The following is a 27294-nucleotide window of genomic DNA, read 5'->3' on the forward strand; positions in this document are numbered from 1 at the left end:
TCAGAAAATTGTTCATAGTCTTGACGCCTTGGATTCGTAGGTCCCCCATATGCTAGTCCACCCAAAATGACGGCTACGGACTCTCAGTCCGATGGAATATCCTCATATTTAGACAGAGGCGTTGGTGACTCTTTGCGACTTCTAGCATTGTTGCTAACTGTCTTGCGGAGATATTGGTTTAAAAAACCCTCTGGCTGCCAAACCGTCCAAAGCTCTCTTTAATTTTCGGCAGTCTTTGGTGTCATGACCTATGTCATTATGAAATTGGCAAAATAATCTGAAATATAGATTCTCCATAGACAACTTAATCCGAAAAAGGGCGATGTATCTCTTGCCTTGGACTCACATCCATAAGGATTGTGCAAAGATCTGTGCCGTATTCAAATGTTTTATCAGCCACCGGACGTTCTCTCTTCAACACGTGTGATCCTGATGTTTTTTCATTTACGGCCCAGATATCAATAGCCTGAACAGTAGAGTTATCTCTCTTGAATTGGGAGGGGCCACTGTGTTCGGTAGATTTCGACTCGTTTGTGAAACTACATATCTCTATAGCATGTATGAAGGCTTTAGCTTCATCCAGTACATCTTCCATTGTCTTCACACTTTTTTCTAGCAGGTCAAATTTGAAAGATCCCTTCTTCAACGCACGCACAAAGTTATCAAGGGCTATTTCATCTGGCAAGTCTGGGATTTGGCCGACTTCCTTATTGAACTGCTTTACATATCTTCTCAATGACCCTTCATGCCCCTAGTGTATGCGTCCTAAATGCATACACGTCTTTTGCTCTTCTTTATAAGCCATAAACCAAGAGGAAAAAACAGCCTCTAATTCCCCGAAAAAAGTTATTGACCCGATTGACAGCCTTTCAAACCACTTGGACGCGGCTCCTTTCAATGTAGCCAGAAAGTATTTGCACTAGGTAGCTTCATTGGTCCCTTATACTTACATGTGATGTCGGTATGCTACCAAATGCATGTTAGGATCAGAAGTACCATCGTAAGCGTCAATGATGGGAGCTTTCACCTTGGGCTCTATAGGTGCAGACATGATGTTGATGCATAGGGGGATGCGCATCCTAGCATCATGGGTGTGACCCCTTGCTGGATATGATATACCGATCCCATCCGCCGCCTCAGGCGTCCCTCTCTCACATGGTAGTTGGGAGCTTCAGGTGAGAGAACCACCCTAGGTGCGGAGTCGGTATCTGATGCTTCGCCTCTCACCAATTTCTCCTGACAGGACTAAGAAGAAGTTCCTCTTTGTCTTTCCCAACTTCTAGTTAACTCGTCTTGACTTGTCCCGGCTCTAGGCCGACATTGTTAAAGGATCTTGCAATCACTTCTCGGAGGGCATGTTACAGCTGTATCTGCCATTCTGCAGTGATGTCTTGGCGAAGGCCGTGTAGCATCTGTTACAGTGATCTTGCTGAAGCAGGTCGGCTTACCTCTGCATCCATGGGTGTCACAGCTACCCGACCTTCGTTTGGTGTCGTACCTTCTGATGTAGGCTGGAAATTTATGCGAGGATGAATTCGCGAAGGGCTCCTTTCGTGTGGACGCCTTTGTCTTGAGTCATCCCTACTCTCGTGGGTGTCAGATTGCAAGTCTTCCATGATACTATACCTCCCCACAAAAGGCGCCAAATAATGTGGGAACCTTTGTTGGTGCTGATGTGTCACCCTTTCCAAGGAGTTATCAAAAGTATGCGATGACACAATCTTCGTACAACCTGCAAAACAAGAAAATTTTCAAGTAGCAATATTCCCTCCGATGCCTAAGTAAGTATTTGATAGAGAGAGAAAATATTTTAGAGAAAATATTTATGAATTATAAAATGAATTGTTTTTAAAATGTCATTCTCAATGAACTCCATATAGAAAAAGGAAAATAATGAACTTTGAGTCTGAACTTTCTGACACTGGGTCAACCCCCGTCATGCCGGATAGACCTCTCCCTCATCCAACTTATACGCATCTGAGCCAGGCGCGTGCAGGGGTCACCCGTCCAACCCGTCAAACTCGCGGACGCGAGTCTTCCCAGCGGCTACCCTACTCAAGGCGTCAAGATCCTGTGTATCACATTCAGGAGGGGGTGTCCAACATGGCCCTAGGGCACACCACCCCTTTTGCAGACTCCATCATGAGAGCCCCGAGGGAACCCAAAGTCAAGCCGCCCAACATTGATGCTTACGATGGTACCACAGATCCAGACATGCACCTCTTGGTTTACCGGCATCACATGTATGTCCAAGGAACAACTGACTCAACCTGGTGTAAGTATTTTCCGGGCACACTCAAAGGAGTAGCATCTAAGTGGTTCGAGAGACTTCCAGCCGGAACTATTCGCTCTTTTTCGGAGCTCGAGCTATTGTTCTCTACTCGGTTCATGGCTCACAAGGAAGAGAAGAAGACGAGCATGCATCTGAGTAGGATTCAGCAAGGGAAGGACGAGTCTCTGAGGAGTTATGTGAAGAGATTCAATCTAGAGGCAGGGCAAATTCCGGATTTGCCAGATGGTGTTGCATTCGATAACTTCATTCGAGGGCTTAAAAAGGGCTCTTTCAAGTTTGATCTGGTAAAGAAAAGCGTCCGAACAATGGCAGAAGTGCTGGATGAGGCCGAGGCCTTCATTCATGCAACAGAGATTTGCAGCGTCCCGAAGGATCCCAGAGGAAGTGATACCGCCGAGCTAGCGGCAAAAAAGGAGAAATTCGAAAAGAAGAACCGGCCTAACGGGACGTGGGCTATTGCAAAAGAGTCAGACAGGGCCCCCGGAGCGGCAGGTCAGAAACGGCCCAGAACTTATGATCGGGAGCGATTCGAGTATAACACAGACATGTACACAATTCTGATGGACGTCGGGTCCAAATATGACATTGATCGTCCATTTCCCATGAAGTCGCCACCAGAAAGTAGGGACCCCAAACTGTACTGTCACTTTCACAGTGACATTGGGCATGACACCAATGAATGTAAGAGCTTAAAAAGGGCATTGGACGGCCTAGCCACCAAGGGATTCTTAAAAAGTTATATCAGCAGGAACACGGGAGGTTCTGGCAAACCCTTCTACAAGAAAAACAAATCCCCTCCCTCGGAGGAAGATGGGAATCGTACCGACCCAGAGTGCGTAGCAGTCATCTCAGGAGGATTGGCCGCCGGCGGGCCGACCATGAGGGGCCAGAAGGATTATGCCAAGCGATTGGGGCAAGTGATGCTGTCCGGCAAGGCCACAGTTGACCCGTTTCCAAAAGTTGAAATCGGCGAGGCCGACCGTGGGAAAATCTCCACCCCGCATGACGATCCTTTGGTAATTGAGTTAAAAGTTGCTAACCTGAGGGTTAGGCGTATTTTGGTTGATACAGGAAGTTCGTCGGACATAATTAGTCTAGAGTGCTTGAATCGGCTGCAACATGATTCCTCAAAAATTGAGAAAATCCACTATCCCATTATAGGCTTCGGAGGTAGTATCATCCACCCAGTCGGCATAATTACCCTTCCTCTGAGGATGGGAAATAAAAAGGAATCTCGGCAAATGGATGTCCGTTTTCTCATAGTGAAAGACCTGACGGCATATAACATCATCTTGGGGCGTCCCACGTTGAATAGGGCAAAGGCTGTCATTGTGACTCATCTGATGCTTCTTAAGTTCATTTGTGACGATGGGAGTGTCAGCACTATACATGGTGACCAGCAACAAGCTAGAGATTTCTACCTAACCACCTTGAGTCCAGAAGCATGGGGGACGGGTGAAGAGAAAGGGACATCGAGCAACAAACGAAAATGTGGCGACACGCAACCCAAGATCATCAAAGAAACATTAACTATCTCAGCAGGGCACATGGAAGAGAGACGCCCAGAGCCTGTTGGGGCCCATTTCAATGTGGTATTAAACACAGATAAACCTGACAGAGTAGTGCCCATCGGGATTTCTCCTGACGACCCGCTGGAGGCAGAGTTGGTCCACCTTTTGAGAGAATTTGAAGATATCTTTGCTTTCACAGTGGACGAAATGCCGGGTATTGACCCTGCTGTGGCCGTCCATAAGCTGAATTTGGACCCAAACTTCAAACCGGTTCGTCAGAAGAAAAGGAACCATGGGGAAGATAGAAATCAGGCGGCAGCCGCGGAAATACAAAAGTTGATGGAGGCTGGGTTCGTCAGGCCTAGCCAGTACCCCGACTGGGTTGCTAACGTGGTCCTCGTCAAAAAACCTAATGGTACCTGGAGAATGTGTGTTGACTACACCAACCTCAATAAGGCATGTCCCAAGGACAGTTTCCCATTGCCCTAGATTGACCGGCTCGTCGACTCTACAGCAGGGCATGCTATGATGAGCTTTATGGATGCATACTCAGGGTTTCATCAGATTCCGTTGTGGCCTGACGACCAGGAAAAAACGTCATTTGTTACTGAACAAGGCCTTTACTGCTACAAGGTGATGCCGTTTGGGTTAAAGAATGCACCGGCCACCTTTCAGCGTCTTATTAACACTGTGTTCATTAAGCAGCTCGGCAGAAATATTGAAGCTTACATTGATGATATGATCGTAAAAAGTAAGCTGAGGGCGGCGCACATAACTGATCTCAGGGAGACATTTGAGACCATTCGAGCTTACAACATGAGGTTGAATCCTAAGAAGTGTGTGTTCGGGGTGACGGCAGGCAAATTCTTAGGTTTCTTGATTGATGAAAGAGGAATCGAAGCCAACCCAGACAAAATCCAGGCAATAATTGATATGAGCTCACCAAAGACAGTGAAGGAGGTCCAGCGGCTCACAGGTTGCTTGGCCGCCCTGGGCAGATTCCTTTCCAGGGCTAGAGACAAGTGCCACTACTTTTTTAGATCTGTCAGAAAGAAGGCCAAGTTTGAGTGGTCGGACGAGGCCGAGGCGGCATTGGTCAGACTGAAGGAGCACTTGCATACCTTGCCTCGTCTTGTTAGTCCCTTGCTAGGAGAGAATTTGTACATGTATCTTGCCGTGTCCGAGCACTCGTTGAGTGCCGTTCTACTGACAGAAAGGGAAGGAATACAGATGCCGGTATATTTTGTCAGTCATGTTCTTCAAAATGCTGAAGTTAGATACCCTACAGTGGAAAAGTTTGGCTTAGCTCTGTTCATGGCTAGCAAAAAACTCCGTCCTTATTTCTTAGCTCACAAAATAGTGGTCTACACAGATCAACCGCTCAAACTCCCCTTCACAAAGCTGGAGGCGTCAGGACGAATGCTGAATTGGGCAATAGAGCTGAACGCCTTTGATATCACCTATGAGCCGAGGAAAGCTGTCAAGGGGCAGGCATGTGCCGACTTTATTGTTGAAATGACGAGGCCTGACTTTGCCAAGAATACAAACACGGTGTGGACAGTGTATGTAGACGGCTCATCCACACAGAATGGATGTGGAGCTGGGATAATCTGTCACTCCCCAGAAGGAGACACTTTTGAGTATGCTATGCGATTTAACTTCCAGGCGTCAAATAATGAAGCCGAATACGAAGCCCTGCTCTGTGGCATTAAAATGTGTAAGGCGGCAGGCGCCGAGGAGGTTGTAGCACTATCTGACTCCCAACTGATTGTGAGCCAAGTTAATGGGACCTACGAAGCTAGGGATCCGACTATGGTCAAATACATGCAGGCCGTCCATCAGGAAGTAGAGCCACTGAAAAGTTTTGAAGTAAGGCAAGTCCCTCGCTCGGAAAATAACCAAGCTGATGCCCTGTCAAAGTTGGCAAGTTCCGCGTCTTGTGATACCCCTCGGCACGTGTTTTGGGAGGTAAAAGAGCACAAAAGTGTTGAGCAAATGGAGGTGGAAACTCTTGACAGAACGTCCACATGGATGGATGACATAGTAAACTTCAAAATGAATGGAGTCTTGCCCGAAGACTTAAGGGAAGCGGCAAAACTTCAAAATAAATGCTCTTGGTTTGAAATGTGGAACGGCACCCTCTATAAAAAGGCCTACTCCCGTCCTTTGTTAAGATGTGTAACACCTGAGAAGGGGCAGGAAATTCTAGAAGACCTTCATCAGGGGTTGTGCAGCTCGCATATTGGTGGAAGGGCTTTGGCTGAAAAGGCACTTCGAACCGGCTACTACTGGCCGACTCTTAAGGAGGACGCAATTTCACTGGTCAAGAAGTGTGACAAATGCCAGCGTTTTTCTCACCTAATACACCAACCGGCACGAGTTCTGACGCCCATTACAAGCCCAATTCCATTTGCTAAATGGGGGATGGATCTTCTAGGCCCATTTACGGCCGCACCAGGAGGAAGGCGTTATATGTCATCGTTGCTGTAGATTACTTCACCAAATGGGTGGAGGCAGAAGCGCTCAAAAACATAAAAACTACTGATGTGAGAGCATTCATTTGGAAGAACATCATGACTCGCTTTGGGATTCCACAGGCTATCGTCTTCGATAATGGGCCCCAGTTTGAGACGCCTAAGCTGAAAGAGTGGCTGGCAGATCACGGTATACACACTTGTTTTGCATCAGTCGGACGACCCCAAGCCAATGGTCAGGTTGAGGCGTTCAACAAAATTATCTCCGAAGGAATGAAAAAGAAGCTTGACGAAGCCAAAGGTCTATGGGCTGATGAGCTGCCAAATGTCTTATGGTCCATCCGCACCACGGCTAAGAATTCAACCGGTGAAACACCCTTCTTGCTAGCCTATGGCGCCGAGGCTGTCCTACCCATAGAAATGTGTGAACCAACGTTGAGAGTCATGCTGTATGACGAAAATGCTAACTGGGAGACAATGAAAGCAACCTTGGACTTTCTGCCCGAGGTTAGAGGAAATGCAGCGCTCAGACAACAGCTGTACAAGATAAGGATGGCAAGAGAATACAACAAGAGAGTCTCTAATAGAGTGCTCAAAGTGGGAGATTTTGTCCTCAGGAAAATGGAGTCCACAGAACGAGCAAATGAACAGGGTAAGCTGACGCCCACTTGGGAGGGACCTTACGAGATCTATGATGAGGTTAGAGATGGAACCTACCGCATTCAAGACATGCAAGGCCGGCCTATTTTGCGCACTTGGAATGCCGACAATCTCAAGAAGTATTTCTTCTAGATATGTGCTAAGCTTTGTCTTACTTACCACGATCCATTGCCCAAGGGGCGGCCTCTAATGGTCATAGTAGGGTAGTAATTACTTTTGTAACCGGCTAAATTCGCCTTGCAAAGTTATAAATAATACTACTCTATGTATCTCGTAATATTTATTGCTCACACAATGAATATGAAAATGTACACTCCAATGCATAACCAAAGCCTAATTATATGACGGCCTGAGAAGTGGCCCAGATTAGCAAAAACTCTCAACAAGACTAATTGTTTGAAGCCTAAGAAGTGGCCCAGATTAGCACCAAGTTGTAGGCTGATCACCTATCCAACTCCCTTCCCAGTATAGCAAGCCGCTGGCCAACCAGTACGGCATAGTAAGCGCCAGCGGCACAAATAAACTAAAATCATAAGTTATTTGTTCAAAGGCCCAGCGGCATGAACAACTTTGAAACATAGGTTGTTTGCTCAATAGCTCAGCGGCACCAATAACTTTGAGACAAAGGTTGTTTGCTCAAAAGTGCGGCGGCACGAACGTTTGGCCGTCCAGTCCATTTGACGAGCATGTCTAGTGGCAATCATACCTATTGATTGACTTGCGTCAATCAATATCGTTATAGACACGCTCGCCAAAGAAAGAGACGACCATAGTAGTGCCTAGCGCATGCTCAGTTGCCAGCGGCACCAACAACTTTGAAACAAAGGTTGTTCGCTCAAAAGTTCAGCAGCGCGATTAACTTTGAAACAAAGGTTGTTTGCTCAGAAGTTAGGCGGCACGAACGATTTGGCCGTCCAGTCCATTTGACGAGCATGTCTAGCGGCAATCACACCTATTGATTGACTTGCGTCAATCAATATCGTTATAGACACGCTCGCCAAAGAAAGAGACGACCATAGTAGTGCCTAGCGCATGCTCAGTTGCCAGCGGCACCAACAACTTTGAAACAAAGGTTGTTCGCTCAAAAGTTCAGCGGCACGATTAACTTTGAAACAAAGGTTGCTTGCTCAGAAGTTAGGCGGCACGAATGTTTGGCCGTCCAGTCCATTTGACGAGCATGTCTAGCGGCAATCATACCTATTGATTGACTTGCGTCAATCAATATCGTTATAGACACGCTCGCCAAAGAAAGAGATGACCATAGTAGTGCCTAGCGCATACTCAGTTGCCTGCGGCACCAACGTGCTTAGTGTACACTCAGTTGCACCTTGGCTACCATACCTATTGATTAAGCCTATTGTTTAAGGAATAATCAAATTATGAAGAGCAAATAAATGCGAGATAAAAGAAGCATCAAAAACAACCTATTTACTTATAAAACAACGCCCGTAGAAAGGCGTGTAAAAGTAGCTCAGAATTCAAAAACAAAAAAGAAGGAAATTGTTGTGTGCTCAGCAGGCACAATGGTACAGACGCCAGCAGCGCCAAAACTTAACAAAATAATTGTTTTTTGCCCTTAGGCACGGGAACACTTGAATAAAATTTTAAAGAGCGGGGAAGGAAGCAAATCAGGGGGCGGCGGCATCGTCCTCATCACAGATGATACAAACTCAGGGGGCGGCTGACTAAGACGCTTAGCAGCCAACACAGCGGCACTGTGTTCCATTCGCCGCTGGAACCACGCAAGATCATACTCTGACATGTGGCTCTCCCAGGCGTGCTTAACAGCGTCCTTGGTCGCTTGCTCCCCCTGATCATAGGATTCCAGAAGACGCTCACGCAAGGTGCAAACTTGCGATCTGGCCGTCTCCAGCTCCCTACGAAGATGCTCGGCTTCCTCAGCCGCCTCTTTGACCTGAGGATACTCCCGCAACTGGTCCTGAAGCGTCCGTATTTTCGCCGCCGCTGTCTTGGCCTCCTCGACCATTGCCACCATGTCTTTGTCCTGCGCCAAGATCTTCTTAAGCAGCTCGGCCTTGTCAGACCTCAACGCAGCTACCTCCTTTTCTTGAAGGTCTATGGTCGTCTGCATCTGCAGGCGGACCTCTTCAATGGATTTAAACGCATAGTCGCCATGGTGGGTGGACTCAGCCACCTGAGCTTTGAGCTCCTCAGCAGTGCGGGTCTTCCAACTCTTGCAGAATTCCATGCGGCAGAACAACTGCAAAAGGAGCTACATGTTAGTAAATGACTCTAAAAGAGAAAACAAGTACAAGCAAGTTGAAAGTAGACTTACGTCGAGAAGAGTGGCCTGGATTGCACCAAACTGGGCGTCAGTCTTGCGGCCAGGAAGAGAAGCAACATACTCTGCGGGGACGGCCTTAAAAACCTTACGGCATATAGCCACCCTATCCTTTGACGAATAGTGGGGAGTAGCGGGTACGTTCTCGTCCTCTGCAGCAGCTGCATCCTTCCCTTTGTCTTTGGCTATAGGAAAAACAACGGCCTTAGGATGACGCGGAGAGTAAGAAGAACTGCCAGAGGAGGCTCGATACGTCTGAACGACGTTCGAATAATACTTACCGCCCGATGACCTAGCTCGGCGGGCCACCTCCGCAGGTATCTGGGAGCGGACGTCGGCCGGGATTCCAGAAAGAGGGTCCTCCAGCTCGTCCGGATGCCGCTTCAACTTCGATTTGGACACCAAGTCCACAACCAGAGACGGCTTGTCCACGCCAATCTCATCGTCATCAGGGCAACCCCCCTCAGCAACCTTCGACTTGTCCTTCTTCAAGAGACGGCGGGGTATGGGTTTGGGCTTTTTGAAGGTACTCGGAGTCTCCGAGCCAGCTGGCACAGCTCTCTTCTTCAGCTGGGACAGAGTCGTCCCCTTCTTCTTCCCTGACGCCCTAGCCGCGTCCTTAGCTTGCTAAAAAAGAACGTAAAGGACAGTCAAATATTGGGCCTCGTCATCAATCACAAGTCACTCACAAGATAGTGGCTCATCATTAAAAAGGACGCCCGTCTCAAAACTGACGAGGCGTACCTTATCAATCACAAGTCACTCACAAGATAGTGGCTCGTCATTAAAAAGGACGCCCGTCTCAAAAATGACGAGGCGTACCTTATCAATCACAAGGCACTCACAAGATAGTGGCTCGTCATTAAAAAGGACGCCCGTCTCAAAAATGACGAGGCGTACCTTATCAATCACAAGGCACTCACAAGAGAGTGGCTCGTCATTAAAAAGGACGTCCGTCTCAAAAATGACGAGGCGTACCTTATCAATCACAAGTCACTCACAAGATAGTGGCTCGTCATTAAAAAGGGCGCCCGTCTCAAAAATGACGAGGTGTACCTTATCAATCACAAGTCACTCACAAGATAGTGGCTCGTCATTAAAAAGGGCGCCCGTCTCAAAAATGACGAGGCGTACCTTATCAATCACAAGTCACTCACAAGATAGTGGCTCGTCATTAAAAAGGACGCCCGTCTTAAAAATGACGAGGCGTACCTTATCAATCACAAGTCACTCACAAGATGGTGGCTCGTCATTAAAAAGGACGCCCGCCTTAAAAATGACGAGGCGTACCTTATCAATCACAAGTCACTCAATAAATAGTGGCTCGTCATTAAAAAGGACGCCCGTCTTAAAAATGACGAGGCGTACCTTATCAAGTGCAAGTCAATCACAGAAAAGTGGCTCGTCATTAAAAAGGACGCCCGTCTCAAAAATGACGAGGCGTACCCTATCAATCACGAGTCACTTGTAAAAAAAAAAAAAAAAAAGGGGGGGGGGGGGGGACGCCCGTCTTAAAAGGTGACGAGGCGCACCTTGGCAACCGCAGGAAAAACACTAACTAAGGGGCCCGTCAATAAAAAGTGACGAGGCCTACCTTAGCAAACACGGGTCACATATCAAGATATCGGCTCGTCACTAAAAAGACGTCCACTGTAGACGCTGGACGGGAGAAGTTTAACTTGCAAAAAACAACAACCTAAGAGAATACTCACCTTCTCCTCTAACTCGGCCTTGGCTTTCTGCATCTTGGCCTCATAGATGTCCGCCATCCAATCGGTCATATCGCCCTTCCCAATATCCGCCGCCGATAACTTGCTCATTCCTTCCTCTGTGAACAAAAGAAATCCAAAGTTAGAAAAAATGAATAGACCAACGCGGAACGGCACATAAATTGGCATACAACCTCGAGTCATGGAATATCCTAAGCCTACGCCGCTAGAAAGGCCTCGTTCCGAAACTGGCTAATGTGCGGCAACCACTCGGCCGGCACATGGAAACTCTTGTCCACTGTTAAGTGGTAAGTGTTGGCCTTGAACAGGACCATTATCTGATCCCACTCTTCGGCAGTAAGGGGTGGAAGGGGCTCGTCACGGTCCATATAGTTGGCGTTGCAGTTCCAGCGGCTCATCCTCTCATACATCTCCTGGTCGTCCGTGTAAAACACGACCCACCTTTTCCTCCACATATGCCATTTGCTGAGCTTGCCGACCACTGTCTGGTAGGTACCGCGGCTGCTCAGATTAAACCACCCTTTGGCGGCACTGGGGGAACGAGAGAGGGAGACCAGATGCAGGAAAGCGTTGAAAGACGGCTCCACGTCGTTCAGCGCACATTTGGCAATATAGCCAAAGATATCAGCCCACGAGTTGGGGGTCAGCTGGGCCACCCCAATGTTGAAACCATCTAACACTTCCACAACGAAGGGGTGTGGAGGGAATCTCATGCCGAGTTTGATGGATGCGGCATACACGGGGAATTCTCCCTCGGCAAGCAGGCTGACGGTCGAGTCCAGACCGGCCGGCACGCGCATTTGGTACCCTTCCCCCACGCAGAGGTCATCCCTCATCTTGGCCCCGTGCCTGTCTAGCCACCGCATCCAGCCCACGTCTGGGTGAATCTCCGACGGAAGCAATTGGGCCTCCTCCCGTCCTCTGGGCCTAATAGGTTGGGGAGCAGCCTCTTGCTCCTCGGCGGCCGATGACAATGGAGCGACGCTTGACTCCCTCACCGCCTGGCTCGCTGTACCCTCTGACGAGCTTGCCGCTTGCTCCCCCACCTCGACATATTCGTCAATCTCTTGAAAGAGTTCGGCATATTCCTCGTCGGCTGCCGGGGCGGTGGAAGAATATCTCTCCCTAGGGGGTGTCGATGCTTCTTCCCGCAAGCGCAGGCGCGTAGGATCTGCCGTTTGCTTGGTTCTAGCCATGCCTTCTGCATAGTGAACGAAGCACGGCTTAGGAGTGACCAACAATGAAGAAAAAGACGCGATTGGACGTCCGCCCCGACAAAAGATGAACGGCGGAAAAATCTTAAATAAAACCTCCAAACCCTTACCTAGTACTAAGAGGTCGGCCGCTAACAAAGAGAAAAATGACGAGAGGATAACAAAAACAAGAAAGAAAGGCGAAAACTAACCTTGAAAGATCTGCGAAGTACTCGGTGAAGAACAGGAGGAGTTTCGCGAAGAACAGGATGAGTTTGACGAAGAAAAGGATGAGTCTCGCGGTGGCCGGAAATCGCCTGATGGCGGAAATCGCCTATGAGACAGCTCTGTGAAAAGGAAATGTAAAAAATGAAATTTACCCCCCTCTATATATATAGGGAGGGGCAAAATGGAGAAAGGTGACACGTGTCACCACCTCAACACCTGACCCAAAGATGAAGATGCAAATCAAAGGTCAAGAAGCGATACCCGGAAAGTGTTTCCAGAAATGCCCTTCTTGAGGGGCAAATGTTGTGGGCAAAATTACCATGCCTTCGTGTACCAATGAGGATGTGACACATGGCACGTATTACGCCCCCTAAGCAGAAGTCATACGAAGTCTACTCCGGGGCATGAGTATTAATCTAGGTATCTACAATGTATGTATTTAAGTGTGTATAAATGTATGTATAAAACCTATACCTGGAAAGGGGCTTAATTAGTATGTATCCCAAGTGAATGACTAAGCACAATAGGCCCAAATAGCCCACTATTGCAAAAAGGGACCAGAGAATTGTAAGGAGAAAGGACACGTGTCCTCCTCCTATTCCCCAGCCAATCATGTAAGGGGAATATTAGGTCATTCCCACAAAAACCTAGTACTATAAATATTCCCACTTCCCTAGAAAAAGGGGTCACAATCAATACATTCAAGAGCAATTGCTGCTCTGCCTTCTCTCTACTTTCTCTCTCTATAAAAATACAATCTTGTTAAATCCTTAAAAGTTACCGGAAAACCTCCAAGGTATCTCACCGGAAAAACCCCACAACAGTAATGGTAGTTAAATCACAAATAAAACGTCTATAAAATGAAGCAAGACCATGAAATGAACACACCTCACTTATAATTTTAGGACTAGGCCATGATTCGATAGCCTTGATCTTGGACTAATCCACGGACTAAGCCACATGACGGTCCATTCATACAAACCATGTTTTGTCTTGAAAGCCGTTTTCCACTCATCTCCTTCTCGCATCCGAATCTGATGATAACCACTCCGCAAATCAATTTTTAAGAACAACTTCGAACCATGGAGCTCATCTAACATATCATCATGTCTCGGAATTGGAAAACGATACTTGATGGTAATGTTATTCACATCCCTACTATCAACACACATACGCCATGTCCCATCTTTCTTAGGCACAAGAAACACCGGAACAACACATGGACTCAAGCTTTCTCTAACATAGCCTTGACTCAAAAGTTCATCAATTTGTTTTTGCAACTCCTTTAATTTGTTTCCTCCGGATTGCAACGATAAGCAGCCTTATTAGGCAAAGAAATCCTTGGAACAAGATCAATTTGATGTTCAATACAACGAATAGAAGGCAAACCTGGTGGTAATTCATCGGGAAATACATCCTTGAACTCAAAAAGCAACTCGGCAATGGGACTTCCTTTTTTCCAATTTTGGCCTTTGATCGAACTTTCCTTAGCCATGAGAAAATACACCAACTCTCCATGATCTAGAGCTTGCTCAATCTCTCGTTCACTAGCCAACATGGTGAGATTCGGCTTCTTTTTTTGCTGCACACTCATGGATCGAACCGCTTGTGATGACATAGGCTTTAGCACAATCTTCTTGCCTTTGTCTCTCAATTCATACTCGTTGCTTCTCCCCTTGTGAACACGTCCCTATCAAACTGCCAAGGACGACCCAACAAAATATGACAAGCATCCATAGGAATAACATCACAAAGAATCTCATCCACATAAGAACCCATAGTGAAACCAACCCTTACTTGTTTCGACACCTTCACACTATTACCATCATCGAGCCAATGGAGTGCGTATGGCCTAGGATGGGCTGTAGTGATTAAGCCTAATTTCCCTCCTCTTCATCGCCACTCTCATCAAACACAAATACGTCCCCCAACCTCTTATCCTCTTCAAACAACTCCTCACGTCATTCAACAGCTTCACTCAAGGTCACTACCCGTTTATTTAGACACGCATCTTGATAATGCCCAAACCCTTGACACTTAAAACAACGCACCTTGGACAGACTTGTTTCTTTGGTTGAGTTAACTAATTTTGGGGCAGCCGTAGAATTATTTAAACCTACGGTACTAGGTGATGTGTTTGGTTTCAAGATAGGTTCGGATTTAGACCAAGACTTGGCCTTACCATCCATACTTGCCCCTCCCCCATATTTTGCTTTCCCCTGGCCTTCCAATTTTAAACAAAGTCCACAAAGAGTATCAGAATATGGATAAAGGTCTACGGTATTGGCAATATTGTAGTTTAAACCCCTTAAAAATCTAGACAATCTTTGTTCCTCAATCTCCTCAATTTTCCCCACTAAGGACAACTTTTCAAACTCATCAATATATTAAGCCACACTCATTTTCCCTTGCCTCAATTCAGCAATTTTACGATAAGTCATTATTCTATGAGTTGTTGGCACATACCTTTTACGTAACTTACGTTTCAAAGACTCCTAAGAGGTGATTTTCTCCTTTCCATCACGAATTCTCTTGGATTTCAGTCCTTCTAAACACAATGAAGCTCCTCGTCCTAGCTTCAATATGGCATACTTACAACGCTTCTCATCATCAATGTCCTTGAAATCGAACATTCGCTCTATCTTGCGCTCCCATTCCAAATAAGATTCCGGATCTGTTCCACCAACAAATTCAGGAAGTTCCGTGACTTTGAATTCATCCACAACCCGTAGTGGATCACGTCTAGGATGCCTTCAAAATCCCCCATCTCGAACGTTCTTCAAGGCTTCTTGGAGATGATGTAGAAAGTCAGGATCGTCAAAATCCATTTTAGCTCGTAAGAATCACGAACAGCATCTCTGATACCACAAATGATACGTGTTTATAAACTCGTTGTATGAGTAACATAGTTGATTAACAAGCTAGACCTATAGCTCGTCAAACGTGATTGAAAGGCAAGACCTATTGACTAACAATCGGCTCTTTGAGTAGGAAACACGTCCAAAACAAAGAAAAGGTTGAATTATAATCAGTAATTCAAAGTAAACTGAAAACAAGTGTTTATTCTTTAAAATTGGTTGTTTTATTCCATTCAACAAGCTGGCTATAAATAGCCTAAACACTCAGCTAAAAACCGGTGGTTACAAGAGCTTTAAACAGCCATTTAAAAGCCATTTAAGAGCCTTTAAAGCCGGTGGTTACAAAGCTCTAAAAGCCTCCTAATTTAGTCACCAATTTGGAGGTTACAAAGGCTTAAAACCCTCCTTACAAACAGCAATATTTAAAGCTAAGTACAAGACTGAATTTAAATGGGATTAAACAATTGTCCCCTTATTAAACTGAATTAAACGAAAAGAAATAAAGATAAGCTTAAACGGACCATCAAACACACTTGATTAAACGGACCATCAAACGCACTTGATTAAACGGACCATCAAACAGCTCACTCTCCAAGTCTCCATGCACACAAAATGAGCCATCGAACCACACAAAATGAGCCATGGTTCCAATTGTTAGCATTAGACCGTCACCTTGACCATCACCTTCATCCATTTTAGGTTTGATTAATCCCATATACCACTTCAAATGGAGAATGACCAGTAGCATAAGTAGGAGAACGATTATAAGCAAATTCAGCATGAGCAAGCTGAAGGAATTATGTCCTTAGACATTTCCGGCAATTACTAAATATAAATAGGAATTAATTATGAAGATAATAAGTTAATTATTTTAGTAATCATATTTGCTTGCTAGAGAATGAATGTGATTAGTAGGACAATATTGATTGGACCTACAACTAAAATATATTAATCCTATAAGGTCACACATATAAGAACTAATTGGAATGGGCCCAAAAGGCCCGATGGCAACCGGTCTATTAAGGGAAAGAATGTTGGGCTTTGGTTTTGTGTTAACCTAAAACTCTCACATTATAATAGTTATAATGTCAGGGATTTAATCATTACGTTGATTCAATATCTGACAAAAAGGAAAACACAAAAACCCTAATTCTTATTTCTCTGAAACGCCGTTCTTCCCAAACAAAGCAAGAGATTGATCGTGATCGTTCTCTTCCGTACTAGCATACGTGGGATTCAATTGGTGCTTGTGGACTAAGTAGAGGAGCAACAAGTGGGGCTCTAAGATCTTCGAAGCTTGCATACGAACGGGAGAACACGCTACAAAGGTGATTATTCTTCCGACTTAATCTGATCTATACTATTGTTATGCATGAGATCATGTGATAGATGTTAGGAAATTGTTTCCTGAAATTCCGCTTTATGCATCTATATGTTCCTACAGTGGTATCAGTTTTAGCCTCTTGCATAATATTTTATGATCATGATTGTATGCATCATTATTTTTTGGATTCAATTAAGGGTAGATTTATTTATGGCTTGAATTTGCAAAATTAATATATGATATTAATTGATTGGAATCATTAAATCGTGATTTAATTAATTTTTGCTCAAAATAAATTTATAAAATTCCGAAATTTTTATCACAGGGTCGAAATTAACAGTTAATATCACATAAAAATTTTCGGATTTTTTAAAATTAAATTCGTCAGATTTTAAATTATTTATTGGTTAATAAGATTAATCATGGAAATAATTTGTGAACAATTAAAGATTTGATTTTTAATTTGTTAAATAAATCTACTGATTATCCCCTAAATTTTTATACAACAGCCGAAATTTTTTGGTAATTTTTTAACTAATTTTCGGAATTTTTGTATATTAATTATTGAATTTGGTTAATTTTTATGTTTAATTCGATTAATCATAAAATTTAAGGATAACAATTAAAATTTTTAATTTTATTTGTTAAGAAAATTCAATAGATCAGCCTGGTAATTTAATTCGAATTTTTTGGATTATAAATGTTATTTTTCTGAATTATTTGAATAAAATGAGATAATAATGCCCTAAAATCTTGAATTCTTGTTAGATTTAATTTGAATAAAGATTCTAATTGAAATCTAACTTTTAACAAACCTAAAAATTCAGTTTTAATTTTGTTAAATTACTCAAATTTTCTGCCATAATTTTCGGATTATCACACCTAATTAAATTTCTTAATCTTTAAACAAAGGTTGGATAAAGATTAATTTAAATTGGTAAATGTTGCACAATTTAAATAAAATTGCCCACCATGGCTGGGTGGCCACCACCTGCGACGGTGGAGCCACGGTGGAGGGAGAATTAGGGCCGCCTTCCGGCGGGAAAAGGGGCGGCGGACGGGCGGCAGTAAGGGCAGCGTAGGGATGCTGATATTGCATCTGAATGGCAGTTGCGATGAACTCGCTGTTTGGCCTGGCTCGCTGCTCGGCCGGGCTGCCGGATTGTTCTGGTGGTCGGGTCGGTCGGCGTGACTGGGTCAGGAAGATGACCGGTAATAGTGGTTGCTGTCCGGTGGCCCTGGTGATTGCTGGCCGACATTATTGGTTAAATTCATGGTTTCATAAATCGTGGTTTCATGTTGTTTTAAAAAGTCTGACAAATAGCAATCAGTTAAAGCGTGGTTTAAGAATTTGAAAAAGTCAAACTAATTTTCCATTAAAAGGAAAATTAGATATTAAAAGGAAAATTAAAAAGTCATTGACTTTTTCCAAACTTACATATTCGATTGTTTAGGAAAATTAGACTTTCCTTTAAAAGGAAAAAGTCAATGATTTAGTTTTTTTTTTTTTTTTAAATTCAGAATATTGTTATTTTGAGTAATTTGAAAATATTTTTTTTTGGAAAATTATATTTTCTATGTTGAGCATAAATCAATAAATTTCCTTTTCATGCAAATTAGAGATTAATAAGATTATTCTAGCCATATTTAAATAGTAATTGAATTAAAATAATAAAGTATTCTAAGTAATATTGAACTTAAATTGTTTAAGTTTTCATAATTATTTTGGAATAGTTATTTACTTATTAACAGTTAATAAGTACTTTGTGTTTAATATATTATGATATTATATGCGTGTATGGAATATATGATATTTTGTTACAGGCAAGTGACTAGTATGGCCCAAAATAGGATAGAAAATACAATCTGCGTATCGTTTTGTATTCTTGTAAATTTTGAAATACGATCTGCGCATCGTTCTGTATTGTTGTAATTTAATTTAAAAGTTTAAATTAGATTATAAAGTTTGTATTATGAGCTCGATGGAGTAAGAAGGTTCCATCAGAAATTCAAGGATGGAGATCCAAAGAAAGATGAACAGGAAACCAAGAAGATTTGAGCTTATATTTTTAAGGGCCATACTAGGATCACATTTATTTTTATGCATTTTATATTGCCTTAAAATGCTTAATGAGTTTATGTATGTGGTTATTTAAAGCAATGTGTTCACTTTTAATTAACCAACATAGTAAACTTAGGTCCCAAAATAATATTGAGTTTAAGTGCTTTTCCATACAACACCTATAAAGCCTTAGATCATGAGTAATACGTTCTGCCAAAGCAGGGTGTTGCTTATAATTACGGGGATAGTAGGGTAGGTTTTTGAAACTTACATGTTAATGTTTGGTTTAACTCAACAAAACTATCAAAAGACAAAGTTTTGGGTTTTGAAGCTAAGAGATAGGAAAATACAAAGAGTTGTTAACCTGTCTACCAAGAGTTATAATTAGTTATAATTAGTAAAATGTTTACTTACCTCAAATACTATAAATTAAAGTAGCAGGGCCAAAGTCCGTTTGATTGTAGTGGGAGGGGATCTTGGTTAATTCTTTATTCAATGGGGACTTCTAATTTTGAATAAAGGGTAGTAGTGAATTGAATTTGTTTAATTGCTACTTTTGATAAACATTATATTGAATCTTGCTTTACTTTTTTATTGTAGTTATCATGTCTGGTGCAAACAACTCTACTTTTAACTTGCGCCCTCTAATTGAAAAAGACAAACTGAATGCTACCAACTTCCTACAATGGCAAATGGCTGTGAGAATTGTTCTCAGAGCGGAAGGAAAAGAAAGTGTTCTTGACAATCCTCTCCCTGAACCCCTGCCAGAAAATGCTACTGCAGCTCAAAGGCGAGCTAGACAAACTCTAGAGGATAATTCCTTGCAAGTAATATGCTTGATGCTTGCTTGCATGGAACCAGAGTATCAAAAACGTTTTGATGGTCTGGATGCCTACAGCATAATCCAGCAACTGAAAACTTTGTTTCAGAAAAATGCTAGATTGGAGAGATTTGAAGCAAACTGCAAACTTCTGGATTCCAAGTTGGAAGAGGGGAAGCCCGTTGGTCCGCGTGTGTTCGATTTGATTGGACATTTTCAGACCATGGAGAAATTGGGCTTCCCTTATCCTAAGGACCTGGCAACTGACATAGTCATCAGATCCTTGCCTGAAGATTTTTATAACTTTAAGTTGAACTTCTACATGCAAGGAGGGGAGGCTACCCTGCAAGAGTTGCATGGTTCACTAATTCAGGCTGAGAGAAACTTACCAAGTGAACCTAAACATAAGGATGTTCTAATGGTTAGTAAAGGTAAGCAGTTCAAGAAGAAAGGGGCTCCCATGAAGAAGAACAAGGGCAAGGTGGTTGCCAATGAGAACTCTTCAACCAAGCCAAAGGCCACTCCCAAGGCTAAGGTAGCCGCTCAACATGAGTGCTACCACTGCCACAAGATTGGTCATTGGAAGAGGAACTGCCCCAAGTATCTGGAGGATAAGAAGACTGGTGCTTCAATTTCAGGTATCTATGTCATAGAAGTTAATTTAGCTACAACTGCTTCTTGGGTATTTGATACCGCTTGTGGATCTCACATTATTGGTAATGTGCAGGGACTAAAAAGAAGTAGGAGCTTGAGCAAAGGCGAAGTGGATCTCCGAGTAGGCAATGGAGCAAGAGTTGCTGCTTTAGCTGTAGGAGATTATAGTTTACGCTTGCCTTCTGGTTTAATATTAGAACTTTATAATTATTATTACATTCCAGTTATTACCAAGAACATAATTTATATTCCGATTTTGGATTCGGAAGGTTTTTCATTTCAAATTATGAATAATTGTTGTTCAGCATATTTGAATGGTATGTTCTATGTCTCTGCTAAATTATCAAATGGTTTATATGTACTAGACTTACAAAACCATATCTATCACATAGAAAACAAGAAACACAAAACAAATGATTTGAACCCTACTTACCTATGGCATTGTCGATTAGGCCATATAAGCTCAAAGCGCATAGAGAAACTTCATAAGGATGGAATTCTCAAATCATTTGATTTTGAATCATTTGAAGTATGTGAATTTTGCTTAATGGGAAAAATGACAAAGTCTCCTTTCACAGGCTCAAGTGAAAGGGCCAATGATCTTTTAGCCCTCATACATACTGATGTTTGCGGACCTATGAGTACTTTGGCTAGGGGAGGGTACGGGTATTTCATTACTTTTACTGATGATGTGAGCAGATTTGGATATGTTTACCTCATGCGGCATAAGTCGGAATCTTTTGAAAAGTTCAAAGAATTCCAAAATGAAGTACAAAACCAACTTGGAAAGAAAATTAAAGCATTGCGATCCGATCTTGAAGGTGAATATTTATCTCAAGAGTTTGGTGATCATTTGAAAGATTGTGGAATACTTTCGCAATTGACTCCACCAGGGACACCACAATTGAATGGGGTTTCCGAAAGAAGGAACCGAACTCTATTAGATATGGTTCGGTCCATGATGAGTCTTGCTAACCTTCCTGCCTCATTTTGGGGATTTGCGCTTGAAACAGCGGCATTCACACTCAACAGGGCTCCGTCCAAAGCAGTAGAAAAGACGCCATATGAGATGTGGACTGGAAAAGTTCCGAAATTGTCTTTTCTAAGGACATGGGGTTGTGAAGTTTACGTAAAACGTTTACTTTCTGATAAGCTTTCACCCAAGTCCGATAAGTGTCTTTTTGTGGGTTACCCAAAACAGACTAAGGGATACTACTTCTACAACCAAAGCGAAAACAAAGTGTTTGTTGCTCGCGATGGTGTCTTTCAGGAAAAGGAGTTTATTTCCAGAAAAACAAGTGGGAGTAATGTATATCTCGAAGAAATTCGAGATGAGCAACAAATGGATGAGGTTCACACCTCGTCAGAGACGACCCAGCATGAAAATTCTCAGGAGGCGGTGCATTCCATTCATGCGCCTTCTACCGTCCCACTTGGAGATAATCCATGCGAAGTACCTCAACCTAATGAGGTGGAAACTTCTCCTGTTGTTCCCCAACGTAGGTCTAGTAGGACCGTCATTCCGTCAAAGAGATATATTGATTTCCTTTTGACTGAAAGTTTAGAAATAGAGATTTTAGAACATGAGGAACCTACTAGCTACACAAATGCTTTGACAAGTCAAGACTCCGAGAAATGGCTTGAAGCCATGAGATCCGAAATGGATTCGATGTTTGAAAATCAAGTATGGGACTTGGTTGCTTTGCCTGATGGGGTTAAACCCATAGGTTGCAAATGGATTTTCAAACTGAAAAAGGACAAAGATGGAAACATTGATATCTTTAAGGCAAGACTAGTGGCAAAAGGTTTTAGACAAATTCATGGTATTGACTATGATGAAACCTTCTCACCAGTAGCCATGCTGAAATCCATTAGGATAATTCTTGCGATTGCTGCCTTTCATGACTATGAGATCTGGCAGATGGACGTCAAAACCGCTTTCTTGAATGGGTTCTTGAAAGAGGATGTGTACATGACACAACCACAAGGTTTTGAAGATCCAAACAGTCCAAGAAAAGTTTGCAAGCTTAAGAAGTCCATTTATGGGCTTAAGCAAGCATCCCGGAGTTGGAACCTCAGATTTGATGAGGCAGTCAAATCTTTTGGCTTCCTTAGAAATGAAGAGGAATCTCGTATATACAAGAAGTTGAATGGGAGTAGTATTGCTTTCCTGGTCTTGTATGTGGATGACATACTTCTCATAGGAAACGACAAGACCATGCTTGAGTCAGTCAAGGAATGGCTTAAAAGTTGTTTTTCCATGAAAGACCTAGGAGAAGCTGAGTACATCTTGGGAATAAGGATCCATAGAGATAGATCCAAAAGGCTGATTGGACTTAGCCAAGAGACTTATATTGATAAGGTTCTTGCAAGGTTCAAGCTGGAAAACTCCAAAAGTGGTTTCATTCCCATGCAACATGGCATTTCACTTGGCAAGACTCAGTGTCCTTCGACACCTGATGAGGTCAAGAGCATGAGTAATGTCCCTTATGCCTCTGCAGTAGGGTCCATTATGTATGCCATGGTATGCACTCGACCGGATGTTGCATATGCTTTGAGTATGTGCAGCAGATACCAGTCAAACCCAGGAGAGGCGCACTGGATGGCAGCAAAGATACCAGTACTTGAGAAGGACTAAGGATAATTTCTTGGTCTATGGAGGAGATAATGAGTTGGTTGCCACTGGATACACCGATGCAAGCTTCCAAAGTGACAAAGATGATTTCCGATCACAATCTGGTTTCATATTTTGTCTCAATGGAGGGGCTGTGAGCTGGAAGAGTTCTAAGCAGAGTACCATCGCAGATTCTACAACAGAGGCTGAGTATATTGCAGCAAGTGATGCAGCAAAAGAAGCTGTTTGGATCAAAAAGTTCATTAGTGAACTTGGTGTAGTTCCTAGCATTGAAAATGGCATTGAGTTGTATTGTGACAACAATGGTGCCATTTCTCAGTCCAAGGAACCCAGATCGCACCAAAAATCCAAACATGTGCTCAGGAGATTCCATCTTATTCGAGAGATCGTTGAAAGAGGGTATGTGAAAGTAAGCAAGGTTCATACTGAGGATAACGTGGCTGATCCTTTGACTAAACCGCTTGCTCAACCTAAGCATGAGAGTCATACTAGGTCTATGGGGCTTAGGCATATGGGAGAATGGCTTTAGGTTGTTTACTTTATGTTTACAATTGTAAAGACATTTATTATGCTTTGAATGTTTATCAATAAAAGTTCATTCTTATTTGATTGTTTGGTTTAGTATTAAATAAAATGTCCAAATAACTTGTGTTTTCAAATAGGATTATCGAAAACGTTTTGATAATGGAACCCTATAAAGTGAACTGAAATCACAACTTATTAAGTCCCTAGTCTAAATCACTAAATTGGACATAAGTGATTTATGAGAAGACTAGCATGTAATTAATTGATAGTGCAGTTCCATGGGCTATGGAGACATAGGGATGTCTAATTGATTATATGGATGTATACTTGATACATTGAGACTTGACCTAACTAGATTCTAAAAGTAGAATCAAACCTCTATATTTAGTGGATTCCTTAGACATGAGTATGTCTTAATAACCATGAGACAATTAGTTTAACCTTGACTCTATTAAACGCCGCGTCGTAAAAGGAGGTTATAAAAGCAGTGATCAGGTGGGCTAAGAATTGAGTGGGAGTTATGGTCATACAAGAGTGAATAAGTCCTCCTATTTGATAGGATTGGTGTCTGGGCCTCTTGATGAGCGAGAACTGAAAAAAATTGCATGGCCATGCGGAATGGGATTAAAATGTTAATCTTTATTTGAACAGTTCGAACTCGGCGATCAAGAAACTAGAATTTGAGAATAACAGTGTGTTATCAAATTTTGGCATTAAGAGACTTAAGGAATTTAACATTGCGTTCTTGTCTTCGGACAAGTGGGAGATTGAAGGAATTATGTCCTTAGACATTTCCGGCAATTACTAAATATAAATAGGAATTAATTATGAAGATAATAAGTTAATTATTTTAGTAATCATATTTCCTTGCTAGAGAATAAATGTGATTAGTAGGACAATATTGATTGGACCTACAACTAAAATATATTAATCCTATAAGGTCTCACATATAAGCACTAATTGGAATGGGCCCAAAAGGCCCGATGGCAACCGGTCTATTAAGGGAAAGAATGTTGGGCTTTGGTTTTGTGTTAACCTAAAACTCTCACATTATAATAGTTATAATGTCAGGGATTTAATCATTACGTTGATTCAATATCTGACAAAAAGGAAAACACAAAAACCCTAATTCTTATTTCTCTGAAACGCCGTTCTTCCCAAACAAAGCAAGAGATTGATCGTGATCATTCTCTTCCGTACTAGCATACGTGGGATTCAATTGGTGCTTGTGGACTAAGTAGAGGAGCAACAAGTGGGGCTCTAAGATCTTCGAAGCTTGCATACGAACGGGAGAACACGCTACAAAGGTGATTATTCTTTCGACTTAATCTGATCTATACTATTGTTATGCATGATATCCTGTGATAGATGTTAGGAAATTGTTTCCTGAAATTCCGCTTTATGCATCTATATGTTCCTACACAAGCTGTACATCCCAATCCTTTGGCGTCTTACTTACCAACCCTCGTAACAACGTTCCTAAGGTTTGATTTGTAACCTTCGTTTGCCCATTAGTTTGAGGGTGATGTGAAGTGCTAAACAACAATTTGATTCCCACCTTTCTCCACAATTTATTCCAAAAGTAACTTAAAAACTTGGAATCACGATACAAATCAATAGTCTTGGGAATTCCATGCAAACGAACAATCTCTTTAGGATACAAATCAGCCACATTACAAGCATCATCCGTTTTGTGACAAGCAACAAAGTGAGCCATCTTGTAAAATCTATCAACAACAACCATGATAGCATCCTTACCTCTTTGAGTACGAGGCAAAGCCACTAATAAATCCATAGAGACATCTTCCCAAGGAAGAACCTGAACTGGTAATGGTGAGTACAAACCGGGCTTGAAAGAACTCTTGGCCATATGACAAGTCACGCACTCACCCACAATGTTCGTTACATCGCCTAACATTTTAGGCCAAAAGAAATGCTCCCTCAATATCTCCAAGGTCTTAGCTATGCCGAAGTGACCAGCCAACCCTCCACCATGAGCCTCACGAACTAGTAGCTCAAGAATTGAGTGCTTGGGAATACAAAGACGATTGTCTTTGAAAAGAAACCCATCTGGCAACACGTACTCTCCATAGGCACCAACTGCACATTTCTCAAATGCAACTCCAAAGTCACCATCATCACGATAGTGGTCTTTCAAGGTCTCAAACCCCAATACACGAACATCAAGTTTAGCAAGCAAAGTATATCGCCGTGATAATGCATCCATCCACCACATTGCTCTTACCATCTTTGTACTTCGAAGAAAAATGAAAGGATTGTAAGAACTCAACCCATTTAGCATTCCTTGGAATACATTTTTGTCGCCCATTAATATACTTCAAAGATTCATGGTCTGAATGCAAGACAAAGTGACTAGAACGCAAATAATGACTCCAATGATCCAAAGCTCTAACAGTGGCATAAAACACTTTATCATAAGTGCAATAATTCAAACGAGCACCCCCTAACTTTTCCGAAAAATAAGCTATGGGACGCTTACCTTGGATCAAAACAGCACCAATTCCCACACCACTAGCATCACACTCGACCTCGAAAGGTTGAGAAAAATTCGGCAATGCCAAAATAGGAGCAGCACACAAACGCTCCTTAATTACATCAAATGCCTTTTGAGTGTCCTCTCCCCATACAAACACACCTTTCTTCAAACAACTAGTAATAGGACTAGTAATGGTACTGAAATCACGAATAAAACGTCTATAAAATAAAGCAAGACCATGAAATGAACTCACCTCACTTATAGTTTTAGGACTAGGCCATGATTTGATAGCCTCGATCTTGGACTGATCCACGGACACCCCATCCTCCGAAACCACATAGCCCAAGAATACAAAATTATCAACAAGGAACGAACACTTCTCTAGATTTCCATAGAGCTTTGAGCTCTAAGGGTTTCAAAAACATCCCTCAAATGAATCATATGCTCCTCTTTGTTCTTACTATACACCAAGATGTCATCGAGATATACCACAACAAATCTGCCCAAAAATGATTTCAGCACTTCGTTCATTAGCCTCATAAACGTACTAGGAGCATTAGTGAGACCAAACGGCATGACGGTCCATTCATAGAAACCATGTTTCGTCTTGAAAGTCGTTTTCCACTCATCTCCTTCACGCATCCGGATCTGATGATAACCACTCCGCAAATCAATTTTTGAGAACAACTTCGAACAATGGAGCTCATCTAACATATCCTCAAGTCTCGGAATTGGAAAATGATACTTGGTGGTAATGTTATTCACATCCCTACTATCAACAAACATACTCCATGTCCCATATTTCTTAGGCACAAGCAACACCGGAACAACACATGGACTCAAGCTTTCTCTAACATAGCCTCGACTCACAAGTTCATCAATTTGTTTTTACAACTCCTTTGTTTCCTCCGGATTGCAACGATAAGCAGCCTTATTAGGAAAAGAAGTTCCTGGAACAAGATCAATTTGATGTTCAATACCACGAATAGGAGGCAAACCTGGTGGTAATTCGTCGGGAAATACATCCTTGAACTCAGAAAGCAACTCGGCAATGGGATTGCCTTCTTTCCAATTTTGGCCTTCGATCAAACTTTCCTTAGCCACGAGCAAAGACACCAACTCTCCATGATCTAGAACTTGCTCAATCTCTCGTTCACTAGCCAACATGGTGAGATTCGGCTTCTTTTTTTTGCTGCACACTCATGGATCTAACCGCTTGTGCTGACATAGGCTTTAGCACAATCTTCTTGCCTTTGTCTCTCAATTCATACTTGTTGCTTCTCCCCTTATGAACCACGTCCCTATCAAACTGCCAAGGACGACCCAACAAAATATGACAAGCATCCATAGGAATAACATCACAAAGAATCTCATCCACATACGAACATAGTCAAACCAACCCTTACTTGTTTCGACACCTTCACACTATTACCATCATCGAGCCAATGGGGTGCGTATGGTCTAGGATGGGCTGTAGTGATTAAGCCTAATTTCGAAACCATCTCACTAGAAGCAACATTGGTGCAAC

The 27294-nt window shown here is 42.7% G+C and overlaps 1 pseudogene; it reads right to left on the reverse strand.

Moving 5' to 3' along the window:
• Window positions 1-304: 304 nt before the first annotated feature.
• LOC130469986 (uncharacterized) lies at window positions 305-27074 on the reverse strand (annotated as a pseudogene).
• Between the last annotated feature and the right edge of the window lie 220 nt (window positions 27075-27294).

Source organism: Spinacia oleracea, chromosome 3 (assembly GCF_020520425.1).
Source record: "Spinacia oleracea cultivar Varoflay chromosome 3, BTI_SOV_V1, whole genome shotgun sequence".
In the NCBI taxonomy this organism is placed as follows: Eukaryota; Viridiplantae; Streptophyta; class Magnoliopsida; order Caryophyllales; family Amaranthaceae; genus Spinacia; species Spinacia oleracea.